At 36.4% G+C, this 27,686-nt stretch overlaps 2 long non-coding RNA genes across 2 annotated transcripts in view; both read right to left on the reverse strand.

The window, feature by feature from the left end:
• Positions 1-485: 485 nt before the first annotated feature.
• Positions 486-7,967, reverse strand: LOC308191200. Its single transcript, XR_013947798.1, has 3 exons — positions 7,454-7,967; positions 7,174-7,223; positions 486-603 (listed from the first exon to the last, which is right to left on the reverse strand). It is a non-coding gene; the product is annotated as an uncharacterized lncRNA (long non-coding RNA).
• Positions 7,968-25,493: 17,526 nt separating this feature from the next.
• LOC308188715 overlaps positions 25,494-27,686 on the reverse strand; it is a 39,302-nt gene continuing 37,109 nt past the window's right edge. Inside the window, exon 3 of the long non-coding RNA XR_013945713.1 lies at positions 25,494-27,538. This is a non-coding gene — a long non-coding RNA (uncharacterized lncRNA). The remainder of the gene's footprint in view (positions 27,539-27,686) is intronic.

Raw genomic sequence — 27,686 nt, forward strand, 5'->3', positions numbered from 1 at the left:
TTGTTTGATACCTCATGACCTTTTCAAAGCTCTTTCTTTGTCTCTGCCTTTCTATTCTTTGGTGTGAGCTAGCTGCAAGCAAATATGATCAAGTACTTGAAAATGGCTATATGCAGTAGCCAAATAGCTGGGTGTAATGTTTCATTGAAAATGTATAAACAAGAATTCTTCTCACAGATGTGCCAATCCTTTTAAAAGAAATATGTGTGTTTTTAAACACACATACATTTATTCCAGGCACAAGAATCCTTCTGGGCAAGCGAAGGAGATACACCACAATGAGATTTTGTTTCTGTGCTGCTGCTGTTCTCTCTAAGTCATGTTGAGGTGACTGGATTTTGAGCTTTATTCATTCAAAATGTTTTCAGCTACCATGTCAGTTAGCTTTGTCTCTAGCAGGAAGAAATGTTTTCTTTTTTGGTCAGAAGGAAGGTACACTAGCATTTAATTTGTGGAGTCCATTTACAGTGTCAAATGGTGGAGATTAGGAACCTGAAGGCACTGAGGAGTTGGGCACACAGCAACTTCACAGCCCTGGACTTCAGGAGAGCAGACTGTAGCCTCTTCAAGGATCTGTTTGGTAGAGGAATGTGGGATAAAGCCCTGGAGGAAAGAGGGGCCCAGAAAAGCTTGTTAACATTCAAGGATCATCGCCTCCAAGCTCAAGAGTGATGCATCTCAACAAAGAAGTCAGGCAAAAATGCCAGGAGGACTACATGGATGAAAAATGAGATTCTAGCTAAAATAATTCAGGAAAATAAGGCCTACAGAAGGTAGAAGCTAGGACAGGTAGCCTGGGAGGAATACAGAGAAATTGCATGAGCAGTCAGGGATCAGTCTAGGAAAGCTAAAGCCCCAGAATTAAATTTGGCCATGGACATCAAGGGCAACAAGAAAGGTTTATATAGGTACATCAGTGATAAAAGGAAGACTAAAGAAAATGTGAGCCCTCTCTTGAAGGATACGGGCTACCTGGGACATGGAGAAGGTTGAGGTCCTCAATGACTTTTTTCCCTCAGTCTTCAACAGCTAGTGCTCTAGCCAAACAGTTCAAGTGCCAGAAGAGAAAGACAGGGGCTGGGAGAATGAAGAACCGCCCACTGTCAGGGAAGATCAGGTTCAAGTCCATCTAAGGAACCTGAAAATGCACAAGTCCATGGGACCTGATGAGATGTATCCATGTGTTCTGAAGGAACTGGCAGATGAAATCCATCATATTTGAGAAGAATGGCAGCTCAGTGAAGTTCCCACTGATTAGAAGAGGGGAAACAAAACACCCATTTTTAAAAAGTGAAAAAAGGAAGACCTGGGGAACTACAGGCCAGTCAATCTCACCTCTGTGCTCAGAAAGATCTTGGACCAGATGCTGCTGGAAACTATGCTAAGGCACATGGAAAATAAGGAGGTGATTGGTAACAGCCAACATGGCTTCACTAAGGACAGATGGGGCCTGACAAATCTGGTGGCCTTCTATGATGGGGTTACAGCATTGGTGGATAGGGGAAGAGCAACTGACATCATCTACCTGGACTTGTGCAAAGCATCTGACACTGTTACGCATGATATCTTTGTCTGTAAATTGGAAAGACATAGATTTGATGGGTAGGCCATTCAGTGGGTAAGGAATTGGCTGGATGGTCACATTCAAAGATTTGTGGTCAATGGCTTAATGTCCAAGTGGAGATCAGTAACGAATGGTGTTCTTCAAGGTTCAGTATTGGACTGGTGCTGTTTAACATCTTTGTTGGTGACATGGACAGTGGGACTGAGCAAGTCCCTGCAAGTTTGCCAATGACAAACTCTGAAAGTTTGCCAATGACAAAAGGTGGCCTGCAAGAAAACGGGAGAGGACTCTTTGTCAGGAAGTGTAGTGATAGGACAAGGGCTAATGGTGCTAAAGTAAAAATGGTAGATTTAGATTAGATAAAAGGAGAAAAAGAATCTTAACTCAGAGTGTGGCAAGACACTGAAACAGCTTGGCCAGGGAAGCTGTGGATTCACCATACCTGGAAGTGTTTAAGGCCAGGTTGGATGAGACTTTGAGCAGCCTGCTCTAGTGGAATGTTTTCCTGCCCATGGTAAGGAGGGTTGGGACTAGATGATCTTTAAGAACCCTTCCAACCCAAACCATTCTATGTTTCTATGATTCCATGATTCTAAGATTCTATGAGTTTGTATTTAGGTGGAGCTTTTCAGGAACAAAAAGGCAGAAATACATTGTAGATTAATTTTTAATTAATCTGTACTTCATTTAAAAATATCAAAACCAAAATGTTATGTATATAAGACAGTCAGATTTTATCTAGTGCTAAGCAAAAATCAGTCTTTCAGAAATGATTAGTATGTATCTTTTTTTTTTTCTTGAAGTTTCAGTTTTAAATACCCTTTAAAAAACTTTTACTTGAACTTCAAGACCTTGTCTTCAAGTTATGCTTATTGAAGATATAATAGTAGTAAGACTAATGTGCTGACTCCTGAGATCTCATCATAAGATTTTAATGGCAGGTTGGCATGTAAATCCTACTGCCAAACATAGTAAATCAAAGTAATATCCTAATCAGCTATGGTGAAGGACAGTTCTTGTCCATGGTTAATTCAGACGTCTTCTTCCAATATTTTCAAACTGAGACTCATTATAGTACAATAATTGAGCATTGTGATTATAGTGTTTTGTGGAAAACGACATCTGCAAAGTAGCTGAATTAACAAATAAGTTCTGTCAGCAAGAATCAAAACAAAAAGAAGAAAAAGAAACTAAGGCAGACAGAATTTAACATGGAAGGTGCAATGTGAAATCTTTATATTGTGTCAGAAAAAGGGAAAGTGCTCAGAGAAACAGACTTTTCCTTATTTTGATAATATGCCAAGTTCTGTTCTTGAGGATATAGCAGAGTTGTCATATAATTTTTACAAAGAATGAAAGCACATGGAATTAAGAGAAACCAAAATTTCTGTTATTGTACATTTTCTATTTTACCCCATGAGTCAATACAGTACTCTTAAATGAACTTCAGTGTCCCAAGTACACCAAATCCATTTAAACCTGATTTATCCAAACATTCTTTAGCAGATTTTTGTTTAATTTGATACTGACAGTTCCCCAAGTGACGTTCACTCCAGTTACTTTACTTTTATGATATTATATATCCCCCAAACCAAGAGTCAAATCATACCTAGTGACCTGATTTCAAAGTGTTTCACCAAGCTTGAAAAGCATTATGTGTACAAAGATCGGGTCCCTCTATGGCGTTGTATTTTCTTTCTTTGTTATTAGACATTTTCTGTGTATTTCCCTGAGCTTTTTTGATGAATACAATTTGATATTCTCTTTCTGTCTTTTCATTCTCTTTTGTTTATGACTTTAACAAGCAATGTGTTTATGACTTTAATGTGTTTATTACAATGTGTTTATGACTTCCGTTTATGACTTTAACAAGCAAATTTTTATCCCTTGTAAACTCACTATTTTCATTCTTTTGTGTTTTCTTTCTTGTGTTGCCTTTCTAATGTAAGTTTTATTCTGTTACATTCTTTGTGGCCCTAGCACCATGTGCTTTTTTGTTTGTTGTTGTTGTTGTTGTTGTTTTTCACCAGCCACCTTCCACTGATGAATGTTAACACTTCCTTCTACCATATATTCTTTGGTAGGTGCCTGCAGTTCTTACTCATACAGAATTCCCAGTGAAAGTTAGAGTCACACCTAGACTCCTCGCTAAGAAGGAGTTTAGAATGCAAGAGGCTCCATTCTGAACCTTGTGACTCAACAGGAGGGTCTCCTGGATAAGTATGTTTAACCCTGTACTCTATGTCATAAATAACTGAGTGTACCTTGCCATCAAATCTTGTTAAGTTGCTTCTTATTTAGAATCAAACTTTGTTAAATTGCTATAGTATATGAATAAAACATATCACTGCTTCTCTCTTTTGAGTGAAGTACATTATTCTTTCCACAACAATTCTACTTACCTGATGAGTGAAAAGGCAGGATGATGAGAATCGCATGCAAAAATTGAATGAACATGAAATAATTGTAGACAGAACACACAAGTCAGTTCAGTGTTTCATAGTGGTATAGCAAAGAATAATGAAAGATGGGATAAAGAAATATAGCCATGCCTAGAAATACTCTTTATTGATAATCCAGCTAAATATGCTATCTAACAGAACAAGGATAGCCAGTCAATGAATAATTTAAAATTGGATTTATCAACATGCTTGAGAATATGAAGTATGTTGCCATCCTTCATTGGTATGTGAGGGAGTAAATGACCTACAAAAATTTGATGCATTTTTTTCCTTAGTACTGATTTTTACTGAAGAATTATCCCAATTATCCCTTATTGAAGCAGTTACCAGTGTCATTAACAAAATGAGTTTTCTAGCCAAATGTGCATGTTAGAAAAATAATAATAATAAAACAACAACAACAACAAAAAACACACAACTTTTCATTCATGCTAAATAATTCAGAGGATAAATCTGCTATTAACAAGTCACTCCTAGGTTTTGTGTAAAAACATTTTCTGGATAAGAAAAATGTAAAAAAAAATAACAGAATTTTAACATAAAAGCACAATATAGTGTATTTCACTGCCAAAATATGATTTAATTTCTCACAATCAATGAAAGTCAAATATATGCATGAGTTAAAAGGCATAATAAAAACAGCTTTGTATCTAGGAGAAGGATAAATTGTTCAACCTAAAGTCCCTGTGTAACCACATTTATTTGCTTTAAGGAAGATTTTTTTTTTTAATTATTATTTTTCCTTCTGTAATTCAGAGAGAGGGATCAACTAAATGTAGAATAAGATGTACATGAGCTGCAGTATACTTGAGGATCTTTGTAGTTGGTGGGGAAATAAAAAAAATTAAAAAAAGTTGGCTAGGTGGGCTAATCAGAGAAGGAAATAAAAGTATTTAGAAGATCTGAGAAAGAAGAATGAAATATTTTTCAAAATCCTTCCATCTAAGGATATTCCCAGATTAAAACTTGATTAAAACCTCAAACATTAAAGCCTGGTCTTCTTTCTATTAGAAACATTTTTTGACAAATAATCTGATTTACACTAGAATATTTTTATTTCCTTGATTGAAATAAGCCTGCCTGTATATGGCAGGGAAAGCTTCCCTTTGAATTCAGCTGAGAAAAATCTTGTTCCTATTTCTCTGTGAATTGGCCAAAATGCACGAGAATGGTAAATTTAGAAGGAAATTAAAGAGTGAGAAATCAACAGACACTTTCTACAATCACTTGGTCTCATTTCTTCTGGCTGTCCAGCTACCATCCTTCACACAACTGGAAAAGAATTGATAAGCTGCTGCAATACTACAGCAACAACTGCAGGATGAAGTTCATTGTGAGAAATGTATCACTGTGAATTTGGCTCCAGAACTACATCGTCCTGAGTGAAGATGTGATTTAAAAAAAAAAAAAAAAAAAAGACAATATTTACCTGTGGAGAAAGGTAATGTATTCTACCTACATGACACTGACAAGAGAAATACTTGAAAGATGCATACAATTAGGCATACAGAAACAGAAGTGACTACCAAGGTCATTGAATTCAGAATTTTGCTATTCAGTGTGCTATATAATTGGAATTTAATCCTGAAGAGAAGGAAGAATAACCCAGTCTGCATACATTCACACACGACGAAACACAAAATGTTCCCCAGACCTCTGTCACAACACTAAGACCTCTACTACTTGAAACACAAATATTGTAAAGCACTGGAGGGAGGGAGTAGGAGACATCAAAGGCAACATTATAAAAGGGATAAGAAAAACTTTTAAAAGCCTCAGAAAAGTGCCTCTAGAGTATTTTGTGGACTGATTAATACACTTTCTAATAAGAAATGCAAGGAAATCACTATATAGTCTGTTGCAAAGAAGATTAAAAAGCAACTTGATCACAACCCCATGAGACGCTATTCTATAATAGTTATTTAATTTGGTAGACAAAAGCATAACAAGATCCAATTACTAGGAATTAGGAAATTCTGACTTGAAATAAGCTTCAGATTTTTAACTCTAAATGTTAATCACGAATAGCTAAAAATAGTTAATCATGAATAGCTTTCTGGGAAGGGAAGAAGGGGAGAAAGGAAGGGAGAAAGAAAGGAAGGAAGAAAGGAGGAAAGTGAGAAAGGAAGGAGGCCAGGAGAACTGGTGCAATTTGCACTTTTGATCATTGTTGAAGTTGTAAGCAAAAGTAAATAGCAGAGTTAATATAACAGCCCTTTAAGACTAGTATGATTCTTCTGACCTCAAAATGTCTGAGATGACCACAATGCCTGCACAATGACTCTCTTGGCTAATCACTTCTCCCCAAACAAATAACTGTTGTTACTAAACTCCCCAAACAATTTAATATGTTGACTTGCAAATATTATTCTCTCAAATATGCCAAATATTTGTGTGATGTTTTTACAACAAAAAGCAGAATTTAAGCTAAGTAACAGCCTTTATAGACATATATGCAAAGTCTTACAAAACTGTTGACCAGTAACTTAAAGCAGACACCAGCCTGCTTTTAAAAGAGGAAAACATTTAAAAACTGTAAATCAAAAAAAAAAAACCAAAAACATCAACAACAAAAAACTCAAATACCTGCTGGAAGCTATATGTGGTTTTAATATGAGTGTAATTGCCAAGGTCTTCCATAAAAAGATCTGATATACACTTCAACGGCAGGCCAGCAGAGAGATGCTAACCTCATGCTGTAATCCCAGCTCACTACTGGCTGACGGGTGGAACTTTTATCCATGCCGAGTCAAAGGGAAATGAACTGTGAACATAAGAGCTCAGCAGAGCAGTTAAAGATGAAAAACAGAGGTGAGGGGAATACCAGGGGAATAAAATGCAATAATTTGGAGCAGAAGAATAGGCCAGGATAGCGATTAAAAACAGAATGGAAACACACTGAGTCTTTCTTGTGAATAGCGAGGGAGGAGAGTGATTACCAGGGGGCAGAATAGACAGTACTGGAAGGCAGAGTATCTTTTACAGTGTATTCAGGAGAACAGCACTGTTGTCAGGGTAGAAGAAGAACACAATGGATTTCCACTGAGTGTGGATGGAGTCACCTAATAGCTCAGATGAAGCATGGCTAAAGAACAGTAGGAATGTAGCCATCAACTCTTGAAACAGAATATTCAAGGATAAAATTACCTTGAGTTTCAGAGCAGCAGAGAGCTGTCTAAGACTTCAAAGTTTAATATCTTGAAGAAAGTTAAAACAAGGGATTACAAAGAAAGACCATGATCTTTGGCTTTGTCAAATTTCACATATTTTAGGTGTCCTAATAAAATGCGTCAGCAGCCTGAAGTTTCATACTTAGGATTTCAATGGAGGTTTTGTGTCTGCAAAACACAAATTTCTTATGAAGTCTTTTCTTCCATTAAAAAAAAAAAAAAGAAAATTAAAACACAGATTTCTCAAAACTTCTTACTTCTTTCTTTCCCTCTTTCTTTTCCTTCTTTCCTTCTTTCCTTCTTTCCTTCTTTCCTTTTCTTTCTTTTTCTTTCTTTCTTTTTCTCTTCCTTCCTTCCTTCCTTCCTTCCTTCCTTCCTTCCTTCCTTCCTTCCTTCCTTCCTTCCTTCCTTCCTTCCTTCCTTCCTTCCTTCCTTCCTTCCTTCCTTCCTTTCCTTTCCTTCTTTCTTTCTTTCCTTCTTTCCTTTTCTTTCTTTCTTTCTTTCTTTCTTTTTCTCTTCCTTCCTTCCTTCCTTCCTTCCTTCCTTCCTTCCTTCCTTCCTTCCTTCCTTCCTTCCTTCCTTCCTTCCTTCCTTCCTTCCTTCCTTCCTTCCTTCCTTCCTTCCTTCTTCTTTCCTTCTTTCCTTCTTTCCTTCTTTCTTTTTCACCTCACAAGTGCTGCATCTTATTACTCTAGCTGGGAAGTTCTTAGTCTGAAAAAAATATATTAAATGAGATCTGAAGTAATTGTATTTATTGATGTGCTCTGCTCATCTCTTTTCATTGTCCCTCATTTATATTGCAACTTCTTCTAAACATTAAGAAGAAAGCTAATTTTAGCCATATAATTATATATATATATATATTTTTAAGACAGCTCCCTGGCCACTACAGTTACCCTACAATTGTTTATAAATGCTCCCTACAGAAATACTTAACTTGTTGCTATTTAAAAAATAATATTGATAAATCCTTCTTTTCCTATCTACCAGAATATGTATATAACTTTCCATTAATATCACAATCAATTGTGAAAGTAGAGTAATTTTTTTCTAATATTTTTCTGAACAATAATTTGTTATTCTTACAGTTCTTGAAAAACTAAATAATGTAGTTCTATCAACTTTATCTGTACACTTAGGAATCTGAATATTTATATAGTTTTTCAAAATATTTAAAATTAAGTACAACCATTTAAATAATTTCTTCATCCCCTTAGTCTTATTATTATTTTTTAAAGTAACAAACAAACAAACAAACAAAAAAACATATTAATTTATACAAACAAGAAAATGAAATTGGTTTGAACCAAGATGAACCAAGAGTGCTGGAAAGACTATAATTTTTATTCTTCTACGTATCAATGCTTTGTTCTTTCATAATAACATGTTTTTTCCTACAGGAATAAATACAAAATATTAAAGACAAAATGGGAAAAAAAGAAAAAAAACACTAACATAAACCTATGACAAAATATTCTTGTATTATTAGCAGAAAAAAAATAAAATTGTGATTAATTTGTTCTGTTGAGTTTGACTTAAAACAGATTATGACTGCTCACCTGCTTTATGTTACTGAACTATTATGATTACAGAGTGACCTGAAATATTTGGTTGAATAGATATTCACCAAAGATGCAGTTTTACATAACATGATACTATTCATATATTAAGGAATAGATGTCAATATTCTGCCTCCCCCTCCCTCCCCCCCAAAAAAAGGGGGGGGTATTTCCTTTCAAAAATTTCAGTTTTTCAAGATAAATTTACAACAGTAATTTAAACATTACTGAAAAAATACAGAAATTGGGACATTGCAACTCTTCATCACATTTAGCTAGCACTCAGGACATTAATATATAATGTGAGATATAATGTAAGATCTCCTGGTTTATAAGGCTAACTTGAACTCATTTGCTATTTCATTAGAGATTACCCTAACCATCCCATTGTAAATTATAATAAACGTTTTTTTTTTCCCCCTTCTCAAAAATAAATAAATAAATAAATAAATAAATATCCAAATCAGAATAGTCAAGTAAGACAATAATAAATATACATTTATGCCTTCTGGTTTCTGAATATGGGTTAAATTAACTCTCTCACACACACACACAAATAAGTAAATAAATAAATAAATATTTAGACTTTTCACCTCCTGAATAACTGTGCTAACACTTTGACTTTGGTATAACAAGTTCCATGACCTTGTCAGAGAGCAGAAAGAGCTCCTGCTTCTCACTCTAAGACACTTGTCAACAGTTCAGAGTGAGGCAGGTATTGAGGCAACTGTGTCTAGGGTGCCCTTTTCTTTGATGTTTCCTCTCGATTAGTTTAAGCAACCCTCATTTAGCAGATGGCTTGTCTAGATCCTTTTTCAGCATATGCTATATAAGAAGTCTAACTCTATCCTAATAAAGAAGGTGAGGCTAGAAGACAATTTAAACACTGTTTCAAAAGAATTCATTCTATTTAATTGTTAGCATGCTTCCAGAAGTGGTTTTGGCTTTTACCAGCTAGTGCTCTTCCAGATGATATTCAGGCAGTTTGGAGGACTGTGTACACCAGGACTTATTCCTCCCAGGCAGCACGGGTGACATCTCCCTATTTGCCGCAAGGTGAGAGGTTAGCTAATTGACTACAAGCTATGTTGCAGTTCCTGCCCTCAAGTCCAGGGAATGATCAAAGGCCATTTTTATTTTCTAGAAGAGACAATAATATCTATCTAAGTATTTTGGATTCCAGCATACTGCCTTCCTGAGCACCATGTACTTTGCTTTTTCCAGAGTTATCCCTTAGTGATTTTCAAGATGTTGCGAATATTTTCAGGCCAAATACACACTCTTTGAAGAAGTCTGGGCAAGACTCCAGGAACAGTACAGAAGAGAAAGGAGAATTACTCTCCTATCCTCAGACTTCATATCAACACTTGAACTTTTACAGTCCTCAAATTCACCTGATTACATAGTTCTCTAAGACGAATCTATCGTCAACAATGGATAATAAATGATTCCCTCCAGCCCAAAATTGAAATAAAGAGGTGAGTGATGAAATAATTAAGACTTAGAGCAAAGCAACAGATGTTCCTCTTTATGTAACAATTCAGAAAGACACTTATTCATACGCCTAACATTAAGCATATACTTCAGTTTCATCAAACTCAATTGGACTTATGCATGTGTTAATATTAGATGAATAAAGATGGATCTACAGGCTAATTCAGACTGTGTGAGTTAAAGTATTATCATTCCAGTTGGCATCAAACTGATGGATCTTATTAGCAATATCCTGATGAAAAAAAAAAAAAATAATAATAATTAAAAAAAAAAAGTGTATTTAGTAAAAGTCCTATATTTTTCATTACTATAAGAAAATTAAAGAACAAAAAAATTCTGGGAGGCAGAATAAAGAAAAAAATAAGTAACCTAGCTCATTAGTGTAGTGGATATCTAATCTAATTCTTCATAGACTGGTAGTTTTAAAGTGAAATCTGTACCTAAGTTTTCACTATATTCATAGTTTTCATTACATTCATGTAATTAAAAAAAAAAAAAAAAAAGTAAAATTTCACACTTTTATCTCCTCTGTATTTCCCTGAGTATGTTTTCTTCTGAATAAATAACCTGTTCCCATTTTTTCACTTTCATTGCAAATCATAAATATTAGAAAAATATTTGCTGAATGCATACACATTTTAGTTTTGAAACTATGATATGTTTTCATCCTGAAAGCTCAAACCAAAAGGAAAAAAACAACCAAATAAACACCAAATAGACAAGACCCCCACACTTTGATTTACTTTAAAAATCAAGATAAAATATGTTATGTTGGCTTCTAATCTCATGTTTTTGATGTGTAGAGTTAATTAATCAATTTTAACCCATCAGAATGACAATTATATATTTTTTCTTAAAATTACTGTTATTACCATAAAATTGCTGTTTAATAAAGCAATTTAGTACAGAAAATCTTGTGAAAGTTTTTGCTATTAAGAGAAAATATAATCATAGAATCATAGAATATCCCGAGTTGGAAGGGACCCATAAGGATCATCAAGTCCAACTCCTGGCTCCACACAGGTCTGCCCAAAAGCTTAGACCATGTGACTGACTGCACAGTCCAATCTCTTCTTAAATTCAGACAGCCTTGGTGCAGTGACTACTTCCCTGGGGAGCCTGTTCCAGTGTGCGACCACCCTCTCGGTGAAGAACCTCTTCCTGACGTCTAGCCTAAACTTCCCCTGCCTCAGCTTAACACCGTTTCCACGGGTCCTGTCACTGGTGATAACGGAGGATAGGTCACCTGCCTCTCCACTCCCCTTCGCAAGGAAGTTGCAGACCGCGATGAGGTCCCCCCTCAGCCTCCTCTTCTCCAGGCTAAACAGGCCCAGTGACCTCAGCTGCTCCTCATATGTCTTCCCCTCTAGGCCCTTCACCATCTTTGTCGCCCTCCTCTGGACACTCTCCAACACTTTAATGTCCTTGTACTGTGGTGCCCAGGACTGCACACAGTACTCGAGGTGAGGCCGCACCAGCGCAGAGTAGAGCGGGACAATCGCTTCCCTCGACCGACTAGCAATGCCGTGCTTGATGCATCCCAAGATACGGTTGGCCCTCCTGGCTGCCAGGGCACACTGCTGGCTCATATTCAACTCGCTGTCAACCACAACCCCCAGATCCCTCTCTGCGGGGCTGCTCCCCAGCGTCTCGTCGCCCAGTCTGTACGTATAGCCAGGGTTGCCCCATCCCAGGTGCAGGACCTGGCACTTGCTTTTGTTAAACTTCATGTGGTTGGTGACTGCCCAGCTGTCCAGTCTGTCCAGATCTCTCTGCAAGGCCTTTCCACCCTCATCCGAGTCTACAACTCCTGCAAGTTTGGTGTCGTTGGCAAATTTGCTCAAAACACCTTCTAGTCCTACATCCAAAGCATTTATAAAAACATTGAAGAGGACTGGCCCTAAAATGGAGCCTTGAGGGACCCCACTAGCGACCATTCGCCAGCCAGATGTGGCCCCATTTACCACAACCCTTTGAGCCCTGCCCGTCAGCCAATTGCTCACCCATCGTATGATGTTTCTGTTTAGTTGTATGCTGGACATTTTGTCCAGTAGGATCCTATGGGAAACCGTGTCGAAAGCTTTGCTGAAGTCCAAAAAGATCACATCAGCTGGTTTCCCTTGATTGACTAGATGGGTGATCTTATCATAAAAAGAAATTAAATTTGTTAGGCAGGACCTACCCCTCATGAACCCATGTTGGCCTTGTCCCCCAGGTGCGCTTCAGTAAATTCAAGGATCATCCTCTCCATAATTTTACCAGGCACTGACGTGAGACTGACAGGCCTGTAATTGCTGGGGTCTTCTTTCTTACCCTTCTTGAAAATTGGCACAACATTTGCCAGCTTCCAGTCCAATGGGACCTCTCCAGATTCCCAAGATCATTGAAAAATAATTGAGAGAGGTCCCGCGATGACGTCAGCCAGCTCTTTAAGCACCCTGGGATGAATTCCATCCGGACCCATGGACTTGTATGGATCCAGGTGGAGCAGCAAATCCCGCACACGTTCAGGGTCGGTTGGGAGTTTGTCATTCCCACTGTCACGGTCCTCCAGCTCAGGGTACCCTGGGTCCCAAAGCCCATCATCAGTGTTGAAGACAGAGGTGAAGAAGGCGTTAAACGTCTCTGCTTTGCCTATGTCATTGTCTGTGAGGAGACCCTCCCCATCTAGTAGCAGACCTATGTTTTCTTTGGTTCTCCTTTTTCTGTTCACATATCTAAAAAAAACTTTTTTATTGTCTCCCACAGACATGGCCAGCTTCAACTCTAGTTGGGCTTTGGCCACACGAATTTTCTCCCTACAAGCATGAACAGCATCCCTGTATTCCTTCCTTGTCGCCTGGCCCTCCTTCTAGCAGCCATACACTTTCTTTTTTCACCTAAGCTCCAGTAGAAGTTTCCTGGTCAGCCAGGCCGGCCTTCTGCCCCGCTTGCCTGACTTCCAATATTTTGGAATCGCCTGATCCTGTGCTTTTAGGAGGCAGTGCTTAAGGACAGACCAGCACTGATGGACACCAATGCCTTCAAAAGCAGTTTCCCAGGGGACCTTGCTGACTAGTTCCCTGAGCAGCCTGAAGTCTGGTTTCCCCATATCCAGGGCTGAAGTTTTGGTGACAGTTTTCCTTCTGTCACCATAAATTCTAAACTCAGCCACTTCATGGTCACTATGACCGAGACGGCTGCCAATTGCCACACATCCCGCACAAGACCCTCTCTGTTCTCCAGCAACAGATCTAGGAGGGCACCTTTCCTAGTTGGCTCCCTTAGCACCTGCACCAAGAAGTTATCATCTAGGTGCTTTATGAACCTCCTGGACTTGCTCGTGTCAGCCGTGTGGTGATCCCAGTTGACGTCTGGCAAGTTGAAATCCCCCATTAGGACAAGCGGTGTTGATCTTGAGGCATCTCTTAGTTCTGCAAAGAATGATTCATCAGCGTTGTCGTCCTGGCCAGGTGGTCTGTAATAGACTCCCACTCCCTTTATTTGTTCGTCCCTTAATCCTTACCCAGAGGCTCTCAACTTTTCAATCGCCAGCTTGAAGTTCCACACAGTCCAGCCCATGCTTCACATTCATTGCCACCCCACCACCTCGCCTACCCTGCCTGTCCCTTTTGAAGAGCCTGTAACCATCTATTGCAACGCACCAGCCACAGGACTCATCCCACTAGGTTTTGCTTATGCCAATGGTGTCGTAGCTGTGGGACTGGGCAAGACTTCTAGATCATCCATTTTATTCTTCGTACTCTGTGAGTCTGTGTAGAAGCATTTCAAATGCGCCTCCCTACACGCAGTACCTTGTGTAGCCGACCGAAGGGCCTCACAAGCACACAATCCCTCTGATTCTAGCACACCATCCCTTAGCTCATCACCGGTGGGCCTGGTTTTATCCCCTTCCCCCTTCGACTCTAGTTTAAAGTCCTATCTATCAGCCCTGCCAACTCCTGAGCAAAAATCCTCACCCCTCTCTGAGAGAGGCACATCCCATCTGGTGTCAGCAGGCCTGGTGTCGCATAGACCTTCCCATGATCAAAAAACCCAAAATTCTGCTGGTTGCACCAGCAGAAACACTAAGTATAGATGGAAATATGCTTTATGAATTGTGAATTCTCTTTTATTCTCTTCTCTATGTGAATTCTCTTTTATTCTCTTTTATTCTCTTTATGAACTGTGAATTCTCTTTTAACTGTAGAAAAGCTTAATCTAGCAATTGTTTATTGATTCACTGATTTATTTAACATCTTTGATAGTGACATAGACAGTGGAATTGAGTGCACCCTCAACATAAGCTGTGTGGTTTGGTCAACATGCTGGTAGGAAGAGATACCATCCAGAGGGATCTTGACAGGATTGAGAGATATGCCCATGCTAAACTCACGAAGTTTAAAATGTCCTGCACCTAGGCTGAGCTAATTCCAAGTGCAAATGCAGGCTGGGAGATGAACGGATAGGGAGCAGCCCTGCAGAGGAGTACTTGGCGGTATTGGTGGATGCAAAACTTCACATGATCTGGCAATGTGCACTCGCAGGCAAGAAAGCCAATCATATCCTGGGCTGCATCAAAAGAAGTGTAGCTAACAGGTCAAAGGAAATTCTGTCCCTCTACTCCACTTTTGTGAAACCCCACCTCGAATACTGTGTTCAGCTCTGGGGCCCCAAGCATAAGAAGGATGTGGCCCTGTTACAGCATGTAGAGAGGAGGGCCACAAAGATGATCAAAGGGTTGGAACACCTCTCACAGGTTGAGACAATTGGGTTTGTTTAGCCTGGAGAAGAGAAAGCTCTGGGGAGACCTTATAGCAGCCTTCTAGTATCTAAAGCAGGCCTACAGAAAAGCTGGGGAGGGACTTTGTTAGGGAGTGTAGTGATAAGACAAGGAGTAATGGAGTTAAACTACAAGAGGGTAGATTTATATTAGATGTTTGGTAGAAATTCTTTACCTAGAGAACACCTGTTTATCTGGGACAGGTTGCCCCACCCCTGGAAGTGTTCAAGGCCAGGTTGGATGGGACTTCGAGCAACCTGATCTAGTGGGAGGCATCCCTGACCATGGCAGGTGGGTTGGAATTAGATGATCTTCAAGGTCCCTTCCAACCCAAACCATTCTATGATTCTGTGATGATTCTATGTTTTAAATTATACCAATAAAGAAGTAGCACTGCAATAGAGATCAGATGCAGAAGCAGATTTAGGAAATAATTCTTTTTTCCCAGTTCAGCATCTTGCTGAACCACAGGACCATAAGGCTTTCCTTAAGGCCAAACAGTGATACTGTTTCTGTTGTAATCTGTTCAATCACTCTTGAGTGACTTTCATGGCACTTTAAGGAGAGTTTGGTTCTAAGAATTGCATAAAAATCTAATTAACTTTAGGTCAAAGAACATATGCCTTTCATATATTTTTATATGTAAAAAAAAAAAAAACAAAAAAAACACACAAAACAACAAAAAGAAACATTTGGAGTTCTGGTATGCACATTATGTTATGTCAGTATACTCTGTGTTGGTCTGTTTGTACTGCCGATATATTTTTTTCTTGGTGCTGCATTATTTTATTAGTCAGAGTAGAAATTAACACCAGATGGTGTTTTGCAACTCCTATTAAGCTGGGGGGGGGAGGGTGAGGAAAGAAAAATTAAAACCGGTATTTTGTGGGTGGGTGTGAATGTCTGTGTGCTTTCCCATTTGAATGGTAAAGCAGATGATGACACTGACATTATATGATAGTGACATAACTGTAGAGCTGTGATTATGTGAAGATTGTGAGAGACACACAAAGCCTTTGGAAAATCAGAGGTAATGGGCTGCAGCTTCAATCATTCAGTGCTATGACCTCCTCTTCCAAATACTTCATTTACGCATTGAAGTCTTCCCATTAAATTGACACTGTAGATGACAAATTCTTTACAATGTATTTGAACATTGACAAATACAGAGCTTCAATTACGAAACTTTGTTATATTTAAATACTGCAATCATTAATAATTTGTGTATACACAGATTAAGACAATAAATTCAAAAGTATTAAAATCAATGGAAATGGAGTAATATTGTTGTAAAAGTTCTGTGAAATAGTTGTAGAAAATAAATAGTGTCCAACTGTAAAGTACAAATTTCTGTAACACAGTATGTGAAAAAAATTCTGCAAATAAAATCAGCCCATGGAGCTAACAGGAACGTTTTTCTCTTATACTAGCTGTTCAAAAGATGATTATGTATTTTATTATTTTCTTATACCTAGAGGTAGGTGATATATAGCTTAGTAAGGGTAGAAAACCACATTATTTCATTTCTGTTTGATTTCTCTTAGATAGAAACAAATATGCCCTCAGTGTTTGTCTCATTATCCTCTTTTTGATTTCATTGGGTAGTTTCATAATGTAATAATTCATATCAGAAAAATGATCTCTTTTGAAAATTGGCATTTTTAAGATGCATTTCCAAAGCTTTGGCACTTCAGTGGGACCCAGTAAATAGCTTCAGGAATTATGCATAATATACATAGTTGTTCTCTAGGATACTCTACATCACCTAAAGAAAGAAAAAAAAGAAAAAAAAAAAGGGAAAAAAGGAAAAAAGAAAAAAGAAAAAAGAAAAAAGAGAAAAGAGAAAAAAAAGAAAAAAGAAGAAAAAAGAAAAAAGAAAAAAGAAAAAAGAAAAAAGAAAAAAGAAGAAAAAAAAGTCCTTTGAAAAAGTGAGTAGTGAGATGCTTGAAGACAGAAAATCTGAACTTAAGCTATCACAGTATATGAAAACTAAATAGAAGCAAAATAAAATTGTTTTTATCTCCTTAAATACACACATTAATTTTCAAAAATAAGGTCTCATTTTGCTCTTCAAAACAACGTGAAATAGGAGATGCCAAGTTTAACATCCAAAAGGAACGGTCTCTTTTATTTTTCTTCATCCATGGACACTTTCTGTACTGTCTGTACAATGAGATTGTATTTTCATCCTTTGTATCTTCATTGCTTACCTCACAAACATGCTCAGTCTGAAATGTGTATGTGCCCAATTGCATGTCAAGTATATGCAGTTATGTCAGGGGACAATCTTTGGAAATCTCAGGCCCAACCAGCAAACACTATGGCTATTCCTACAGTATTAAATTAAATAGTGCCAGCAAACACCCTATGAAACTGTTCAATTTACACATATACTCTTATCATAAATTTTGCCCCAGGCATCAGGGTACTCTCCTCACATAATAGTTGCATTTATTTTTCTCAGAAATACTTGAGTCTTCAAAACTAGTTATAAACAAAGACAAGCTGTAATGACCCTCTTTTTACTTGAATATTGAGAAAATTTCTGTATATATGAACACTTCAGTTGCTGGCTGGACTGATGTTATATTTCCCTGTTCATCTAGTCATAGAGTGATCTTCACCCTAAAGCTGAAACGGAGTCATAAATAAGCCTGATACTGGCAACATCTAGGTCTTTCAGAAACTTTACAACATTATGAGAAACTGAAATGAGAAAATTATACACAAGTACTAAAAATGGCATGCACAATGGCAATATCACGCATGTGTAGATAAAATAAAAGTTTAGGTAAATGCTAAGACAGTTGACCAATGATAGTATTTCCTGTATAAATTTGATTAATTCTAAAACATATGAAATTATTCCTTAACATTAATTAGTGCTTACCATACCCACAACTGATTGAAAATTATATAAAAATAGACAACTACAAAAAAAAAAAAACTTAAATAAATAAATAAATAAAGATTAAAATGAATCCAGAAATGGAATCTTCTTATATCAAAAGTCTGGAAGGGGCTATGCATTCATTTCCAAGAAAATTGATTTGGGGTGTAAAAATGCTCTAGCATGATAATTAGAATCAATAAAATGGAAAGTCACTAGCACTGCTTCTGGGAAGAGTGGAATGCTTTTTATATTAAATGAAATCTCTGGTAATGGGCCATTTTTAAAATGTGTTCCGAAGAGACAGTATGTTTTATCTTTTGCAATGTGTAAGAAAATACTTTTCCTAAAGACAGGCAGACACTGCTGTCAATACCGATATAGAATATGCTGCAGTTTGCATTCGAAGATAAAACTGCTATCAAATATGATGTTTTAACAATAGAGAACAGATGTTCTGGAGAGTTCAAAGAGGTCAAAAGAAGTTCTCAACACAGTTTGTTCTATGATCAAACTCAGACTCACACATTATTCCATCTGAAGAATAAGTTTCAACTCATGTTTCTTCCTGTAACCGTGTAAGATGATAATGCCAAATTGAATGGGTTCTTATTCACTATAGAATGTTTGTCACCATTCAAGCACAGACCTGAAGTCCAGAGTTTTAGGTGATAGTCATCCTTTCAGGCTGCGGATTGGACATTCATTACCTATTCAGTACTCGTTAGCAGAGTACATGGCAACGTGACATTTATGAAGGAGTAACAGCTTCCTAAAAATTAACTAGTGATATGAATATAATTAGAAATCTTCCCATCTTACAGGCATGCACAAAGATGGGGTGACTGTGAATAAGGTCACTGATTGGGTGACTACCAAATATGAACAAGTACAGTTTAGCAACAACAACTCAGAGAAAGGATCATGAAATTCAGTGTGATAACAACAATTGGCCTGTACTTTGAGAATAAAACATTTTGTCAGAAAACAGATAATCATGTTCTCTACTTTCATCTGTAGTCTGACTCTGAAAATGTGATTGAGGACCAAAACTTGTCTGTCCAGAAAAGATAGATCATCTATTTGGTATATGGGAAAGGAAAATTCAAGAGAATCAAAAATGAAACTCTATTCTAAGAAACTTAACACAGAAGTTGGATCTGCTTTTTTGGATGTGACAACTCTACCACAAACTGAGGTCAGTAACACCAGGAATAAACCTTTCAAAAAAAAAAGTGGAGCATGTAAGGATTTGTGCAGTTCAAAGGAAAATTTCACTGATAAATCTGAAAGACAGAGACAACAAAATTTATACAGTATTAAAATGAAAACAAATATAGAGCAGATAGAATTTTAACCCCTGCTTAGTACTGAGGTCATTAGAGACCAACATGCAAGCTGGCTTGGAAATATGATACCTAATCAACCAGACAGACAAAAAGACTGAACAATGATAGGCAGAGAAGTGCTAATTATATTCACTTTACATGACAGATTTTTTTCAAATTTCCTATAGAACTCTTTTTCTTAGATTTTCAGTTAGTCTTTTTATTTTTTAAGATGACAACTTCTAACATTTGTAATATTACCCACTCAATACACCGTTTTATTTATAACAGCTTAATGTTTTTTACAGACATTTTTTTTAAACTTCTAATTTAGCAACTCCTTTGCTTTTCTATCGATTTTTATCTCAAAAGGCTAACATCACTTGAAAAATGCTTGAAGAAGTTAAGTAATTATGGCGTTCTGTGGAGAATAAAAGAAATTTTCATTCTGTTTATTTTATGAATCTAAAAAAAAAATAAAATCTCTACTATTGCAAACAAAAAAAAGATAGTTTACATTGCTATATATTTTCTGACCTTCAGTGTTGCATCATTTTAAAATGGTATCTATCTTCATGAATTATTGTTTTACAGAAGATCAACAGTATATATTATTCTATCTCATAAAAATTACAAAAAATAAGATAAATATTTACAACATATAGCCTAAATTAATACGTACAGTGGAGGAGATACACTGAGAATGAGGCGGTATTCTAATGGTGAGGCCTTTAGCCCTATCTTTTATGTATTTTTAAGAAATATGGTGGAGAAGATGTTGAAAGTCATGATTTATTACTATACCTTTTTGCCTTTTAGTTGCTCATTGAAGCAGACTGCTGGAAGCCAGAGATTTCTTGCTTCATAAAAGAGAATATCTCAGCTATGGAAATGATGATGCTGACTTCATGCCAATTAAGACATATGAAAATGGAAAAGTTCTGGATGTGTAACAAAAAACCACAAGGTTATGTTGGACATAGAAAAAAAAAAGTTTGGTGTTTCACAGTGTTACTTTTAAGTTATGCATCAGTTAAAGATAGAAGAGGTAGGATAATTCTGCCTGTAAGGGACCTCTGGAGTTCTCTAGTCCAGCAAGATCAGCTGCAGTTGCTCAGGGCTTTATGCACTTGGGTCTGGAAATACTCCAAGACTACACAGCCTCCCTAGGTAGTCTGTTTCAATGCTTGTTTGTCATTGTGAGGAAAAATTCATCTTCCACTCCCTGTCAGGTCCCATCTTTCACTTGTCCTCACCACCCCAGTGCTAGCCCTTCTCCAGGGATAGCATCAAGCCCAGCTCCATCAGCCTCTCCTCACAAGGACAAGTGCTCCAGCAATGACCAGCTTGGTGGCCCTTCAGAGAACTCACTACACCTTACTGAAGCATTTTCTACAATGAGAGCCCCAGACTGTATACCAGATGTGGTCTGATAAGTGCTGACTAAAGAAGGATAATCACTTTCTTCAATCTACAGGCTATGTTTTAACTTGTTCATTTTCTGTCAATTCTGACTACGTATTGGTGCCAGATTTTTTTTTTTTTTTTTTTCCTTCCAGGCTTTTTATAGCTAATGCTTATGGGAGATGTGCAATGCATTATTATGATTTTTTATTTATTTATTTTATAAAGATTTGAATTTTCAAAATGAAAATATACAGAGTTCAATGTTTTTGAGATATTTCTTTTTTTTGCTGTAATAATGCATGAGCTTTTTCAACACATTACTGACTTTCTATAATACTTTAAATTTCTGTGTACTTTCAGCTATCATTCTCTTTTTCTATTACTCTTTTTCCTCTGGGAATTTCCTGTTCTTGCTCTCTCTCTGTCTCTTTTTCACACCACATCTTTCCTTTTATTTATCCTCAGATGATGATTTCCTTGGAATATATGTATTTCCCTCCTAATTTTTCAGAAGGAACCTATAACACACTTTAAAATAATTTTTAACATATTTATTGGAACTTAGTATATTTTCATGGGAATGCACAGAGATGTTGAAATTAAAAAAAAAATTAAAAAAAAGAAAGGAAGAGTAAAATGAACAAGAATTTTATTTTGTTTAAGTGAGAGTGGATACTTGCAGGTTTTCTGTTGATAAACTGTGTGTTGACAAAGTTTTGTATTCAGTGCTTCCATGGGGAGCTCTTTTGCATGCAGCTGTACAGGTGGAGCTGCTTCCAAACCTGACTTTCTCACATCAGGGAGATTAAAGTGATAAAACAGTAGCTGGAGCTCTGAGGAAAAGGGAACTTCAAACATGTCACCTTTTTTTTTTTTCTTTTCCTTCTAACACGTCAAAATTGCTTGCCCAGAGGGTACTTGGCTGCAACATTTCCAGTACCCAGTATGGCATTGTCTTTTCTTCAGATATTTTGAATTCTGTTTTTACACAAATGAACCAATATCCTGTAAACGCTTACTTCCTTAGTAAGTAGAAGATCTCAGTTTTTATTAAGAATAAGAATATTTTTTAAAAGAGAGAGAGAGAAATTTCATATTTATATTTCCAAGAAGAGTAATATTAAACAAAAAAACAAACAAACAAACAAAAGCTGTCCTATAAGTAAAAAAACATGTAAAAAGTCATGCTCTTACACAATTTTAATTTAATAATTTTGGAAATTTCAGTGGAAATAAAGTATGTTATTTGGGGGGGAAAAGATTTTAAACAGAAGAGGTTAAAAGTAATTTCTAAAATATTTAAACCTGTAAATACAAATTGAAATATATACAAAAACTTGTGGGCATGGGAAAACACAGGAAACAGAATAATAAAGTAGAAGTTTTTCTTCTTCATAGAACAGTACTCCATTTTCATCCAATGAAAGGATGTAAGTGGGTCAGTAGATTCCTGACAGCCATTTTGTATCATCCAGGCTTAAAATAAGTGTTTGTCATTAAGTATTGCTACAATGGCTTTGACATTGAAAGCAACACTGAAACAGATTTCCTCAGAGAGCCAAAAGCCAGCAAACACTTTTATGCTAATACACTGTATATTCCATGCTAGTGAATGTGCATGGTTCTTCCAAAATGGAAGTAATTGCAAGTAACTTCGAACATAAACAACAGAAATGAAACTGAGTTGTGTGACCTGATTGATATGAAGTCAGACTGAAAGTCCGATAACATTCATTTTAGGGGAAACAAGCAGAACAGTGAAGTAGTATCCAACATACAGGAAAGCCATCACACATAGTAAATTTGGATGCAATGTGGAACTACAAACCAATGAAGGAAAAGCAAAGGTGTAAAAGTGTATTAGCATATTCACAGAAAAAAAAAAAAAAAAAAAAGACCTCCAGTGGATCCTAGGGTAAGGAATTAGAAACTACCGAAACTACCGACACTCGATATATTACTCCTGGTGTTGAAGGTCTTTAGGAGCTGACAACTGACTGTGATACTCCATTCGCACCATGACCAGAATGAAACCACTAATCTTAGAACTCAGAGGAGCAGGGTGAGCATAACGCCATGGAAGAGGTAGAAACAAACTATATATATAACAATTTGTACTGTGTTATTATTCTTTTTTTTTTCTTTCAATAACAATTCAGTCTGCACTAACAATGACTCTCCAGATTTCAATAACTATTATAGCAACCATTTCTTGGCTTTATATAAGCAGATTGTATATATGCAGATTGTCTGAGCATGTATCTGGGAAATCCTTTATATACAAATATCCCAGAGGTATCACACATAAATTAACACAGCCTTTTCAAGTGCAAAAAGGGGAACAAGCAGAGAGAAAAAAAAAATCTAGAAAGGTAAATTGCACCATTGCTCACCTCCTTCCAACAGCCTGCCAGCCTGAAACTCCTTGAGGAGTCTGCTTCTCTCTGTAAAAGGAAAAAAAAAAAAAAATCATATTCCTCAAGATAAGTTCATGGGAACTTGCTTTTCTTAGGAGTACACCAAGGTAAAATTGACATGTACAAGTACGGTAGTATCCAGTGAAAGACTTGACACAGGGAGCCACAGCCAGATCTCGTCTCTTACTGTCACGTTTTTAGTTTTAACTCAGGTGGGAACTCCTATGGTTGCTTTTAACTCAGCATCCAGCTTCCATATTTGGTCACTGTCTCTGTTGGCCCATTCTTGGTCAGACAGGCATTTCTGAAGGATCTGTGTGATGCTAGAATAGGTAGTGGCATTTAAAGATCTTTGGGGAATATGAAAGTTCACAAAAAGCCTTGACATGCTTATAAAGTGAAGCAAAACCCTGAGAAGTTCTGCTGAGGAAAATAAAATTAAAAAAAAAAAAAAGTCAATTTTAAAAGCTTTGGAGCACAGTCAGATGAAGGCAGGTTTTCAGGAGGACTTCAAAAAGCACATTTCAGATCAAGTTTCTAGACCCAGTTACAGATATGCTGCAGCTATTCAATTTGAAATACTTAGCATGAAAGTTTAATAATTTTTCAAACATACATCCAGAAAGAAAATCATTACTCTGAATGTTTAGACACAGAAAATGGAATCTTTAAATCAATAAGTCAGCTGTAGAAAAACTTATATGTTTATTAAAAGCAGGGGAAAAGACATTGAAATTACTATTAAATATTGCAATCAGAAATTGTGGAACTATTTAAACTTCATCTGAAACACTTTAATCAACACTGCAGTCAAAAACTGGGAACTGTGTTCTTCTGTTAAAAGAAGAAAATCACCAGATAAACCATGTGTAGCAAAGCCAAATATAAAACGCCCTTCTGAATTTCAAGCACAATGTAAATTTTAATCCATTCTATTCACTACCTATAAAGGTACAATGATTTTAATACATGTCTAGCAGTACTTGAACTGTTCTTTGTAGTTCACTCTATATATACTCAATGGATAAGACTGGTATTTATGACAGTTTCCAGAGGATATCCAACTTTTTTAACTTACCTCTCTCCATTGTCTCTATAAGGAATGCAGAAATTTATTAAAGCTGACTATTTCCCTATTTATTGTAAATTCAATTACAAGCTTAGTAGAAATCCACCCCACTTGATTTAAAAACAAAGCAAAATGAAACCAAACCAAACCAAAACAGTACAGCCCTGTATCTCCAAAAAGACTGAATCCATCTCCAATTTAGCACTGCAGAGTTTCTCAAATCCTTGGCATATTCATTGCTTCATACACCACAGAAAGCAGATTATAGGTAAACTTATATAATTAATGCTAAGAATCATAGAATCATTAAGGTTGGAAAAGACCTCCAAGATCATCTGGTCCAACCATTCTTTTTTTGAAGCATTAGGACAATTAAAAATCCAGTCTGATTTTCTGCAATAGCTGAGCTGCTCTTGGTCATATCTGAAATGTTCAGATACAATTATTTTTCCTGTTTTTTAATATCCACTTGTTTATATATAAATATATAAATATATATATATATATGATAAATAGGATTCTGCCATCTTTCTTGCCTAAGAGTTTACACTGAGGTTGTCTGAATCTGAATTTTTTTGACATTAAAAGCCTCAAACACATCAGATGAATATTTTCTGGAAAGAGGTACTACATTTAAAAATGTTTTGTATGCTTATTTTCTCTTATTCAAACATTACTCTACAAAATTACTGATTTGTTTGAATTTCAGATTAATGGACATACTAGAACTAGTTATTCAGCCAGCAGATTGCAAAACGAAAAACTACTTTGCTTATGAATAAAATTAATTACTAATTTTCATCCAAATTTAAATTTATTATCTAAATTCTAACCAGATTTTATATATGTGCATTAATTTCTGTTTTCTGATGTCATTATAAATTCATTTCTCTTCCTCCCCATCTAAAAATAGTCTATAGTCATTTTATGAGTGGGAAATAATGCGCCTTTTAGAGTCACAATATATATTACCTCATTACAATAGTCCCATATATAAAAAAGCATATATTATCAATCTGGGAGATGATGATAGTTTAGGTCTGACAATCTCTAGCATATTCAGAATTCAAACAAGGCAGAATGCAGTTGAACGGAATTGTGAGGATTTTTCTTGAGAATGAGTTACAGCCAGACATCTTCTGCTTTCAGGACTTCCTACTACTTGATTGATTCACTGTACCCATGGTGCAAATTGGCTAAGCTTTTAAAAGGCCAGAGAAGTTTATTTGTAAATGTGTGACTCTTGGTGCTGAAAGCACTTTGGCTTTGTCCCTGCCTTCTCTTGGTCCTAATCCAGTACCAGCCTGGCTACACAAGTGAGAATGACCAATTACTTCTGTGTGATAAAAATGGATTTCCAGTTTCACATATACAGATTCAATTTCTAGAACTTTTTCTTTAAGGAATTAATGAAGTCCACTAAGAACCAATTATCTGTGTGATTTGTTTATTTATTGATTGATTGATTTATTAATATAACACTTCAATTACTTTACTGAGAAATCAAGGGAAGAGTAAAAAATTTACTTTTATTTGATTCCAAGATCCTAAATAATACACCAAGTGATAAATGGGACAATTTTCAGTCATTGTAGGGACCAGGCTGACATGCAGAACAGATGATTATACCTAGGAGAAATGTTCCGTGTGTGCTAGTGATATTTCAATTTCCTTGATGTAAAATAGACTCTGTTTCAGTTGCATTCCAAAACTTGTACTTCTCTTGAGACCCATTTTAAATTTGGAACTGCTTTGCCATCAATATGTGAAAAATGGAGACAAGAGTCAAGCTCCTTGGGTACAATATTTTAGGACTTGCCCTAATCTGAAGCTATTATTGTCAGAAATACAGGAGTGTATCTTCCCCCAAAAAATATTTAGTGATCAAAATTAGATATCTTTAAGGTCCCTCCCAACCCAAAGCATTCTATGATTGTATAATCATCTTCATGCATGATAATTAACATTTAAAATGATAATTGGATCGGAAGTTGCAGCTTAAAGTTGCTGAATTCTTTTTTTTTTTTTTTTTTTTTGAAATAGTTCTGTAAAAGTCAGTGAAAAGCATATACAATATTTGTGACTGTGAAAAGACTCCGCAAAGTTAGCTTTCCACTCCAGATCTCAGGGAATTTTAAATTTTTCAGAGATAATTGCTGTATATCACATGGAGCCTATTGCTAAAAGCCAAGTGTGGGAAAAACTGTGGGGGAAAAGAAAACTAGTCCCTCCAGTGGTGGCTTACTGGAGCATTATTTTATACCGATAAAGACCTAATCAATATTTTATAGTTCTCGGTGTCTGAAGTATCACACATTCTTTACAACATTATTATTGTTCACTGATCAGAAAAATATCAGAAGGTGATAGTGCCATTCAGTCCAGTTAGCTCATTTGTTTCTGAAGTGCTACAGAAGGATACATGCAAAAATTTTAGAACTTTCCCACACAAGAAGGTCAAAGCTCATTCTTTAAGGTTCTGTTGTACGGACACATCAACTGTGAGTTAAATAAAATATGTGTACAAAACTCCATAATTATACTTGCATGCAAATGTCAGCCCATTTCTACATGTAGTCAATTCACAGGTTCAATGACTGACAAAATGTGGTATTTTGACAGCTCTCCTGATATATCTTATAATCTGTTCTAACACAGAGTAATACTATTCTCAAATTTTCTTCATATTTTTTTTTTCTAATATCTGGAAAAAATGCTGAAGACAGAAGGTAAATTTGTAAGCTGGAGGAAGGAATTCACTCACTACTTTCCTACCTGCTTTCTTGTGCTTTAAGTTTCCAGTACAGCTGGACCTGAATAATTTCCTCTTTTGTTCTTGATCTATTGTGAGACTTATTCTTAACTCCTCATTCCTCCATGCTACATTATTATTTCCAAATAAGAATACAGTTATAGTTGTATTAATACTTATGACTATCACATTTTTCACAAGAACTTGATCTTTGGATTGTTAAATATTATCGGGAATCCACTACTGAGAGAAAAAGACCTGCAGTATCTTGAAAGATTTCATCCTAAACATACACTAATATGTCAAAATCAATTGTCATCCTTATGAGACTAAATTTTCTCTGTCATTTGTGTAGGAAAGCTGTGGGTAGAACAAGTAGAATTGTACAAACTCTTCTCCTTTTGCAGAATTTTAAGAAACATCTTTCCCTTTATTTTGGAAAGTGCAAAGGATGATGCTTGTTTGCTTTCTCTGTCTACAGTGAGGGAAATCTATCACCCAGATTCACCAATCCAGTGAGCCATATAAGAAAATCTATGCAAGGTCTTCACAAGGGCATATCTCTCATCTGAAGGAAGGTTATGTCTGGTCACATGATTTGTGTGGAAGGGCACCCTGTGACCAATACACCACCACAAGTGTTCATTCCAGGTAATAACAGCGCCTGTCAAGAAAGCAAAATTCCTTGAGCAAATATAATCTCAGCAGTAGCACAGTACTTCTAGAACATAATCCCACCGTCAGTTACTGAAGTGGAATAAAAAGCTGTAAATGTAGGCATCACCAGGGTACACGAAATGACAGCTGAGCAA

The sequence above is a fragment of the Anser brachyrhynchus genome, assembly GCF_964034855.1.
Source record: "Anser brachyrhynchus genome assembly, chromosome: 2".
In the NCBI taxonomy this organism is placed as follows: Eukaryota; Metazoa; Chordata; class Aves; order Anseriformes; family Anatidae; genus Anser; species Anser brachyrhynchus.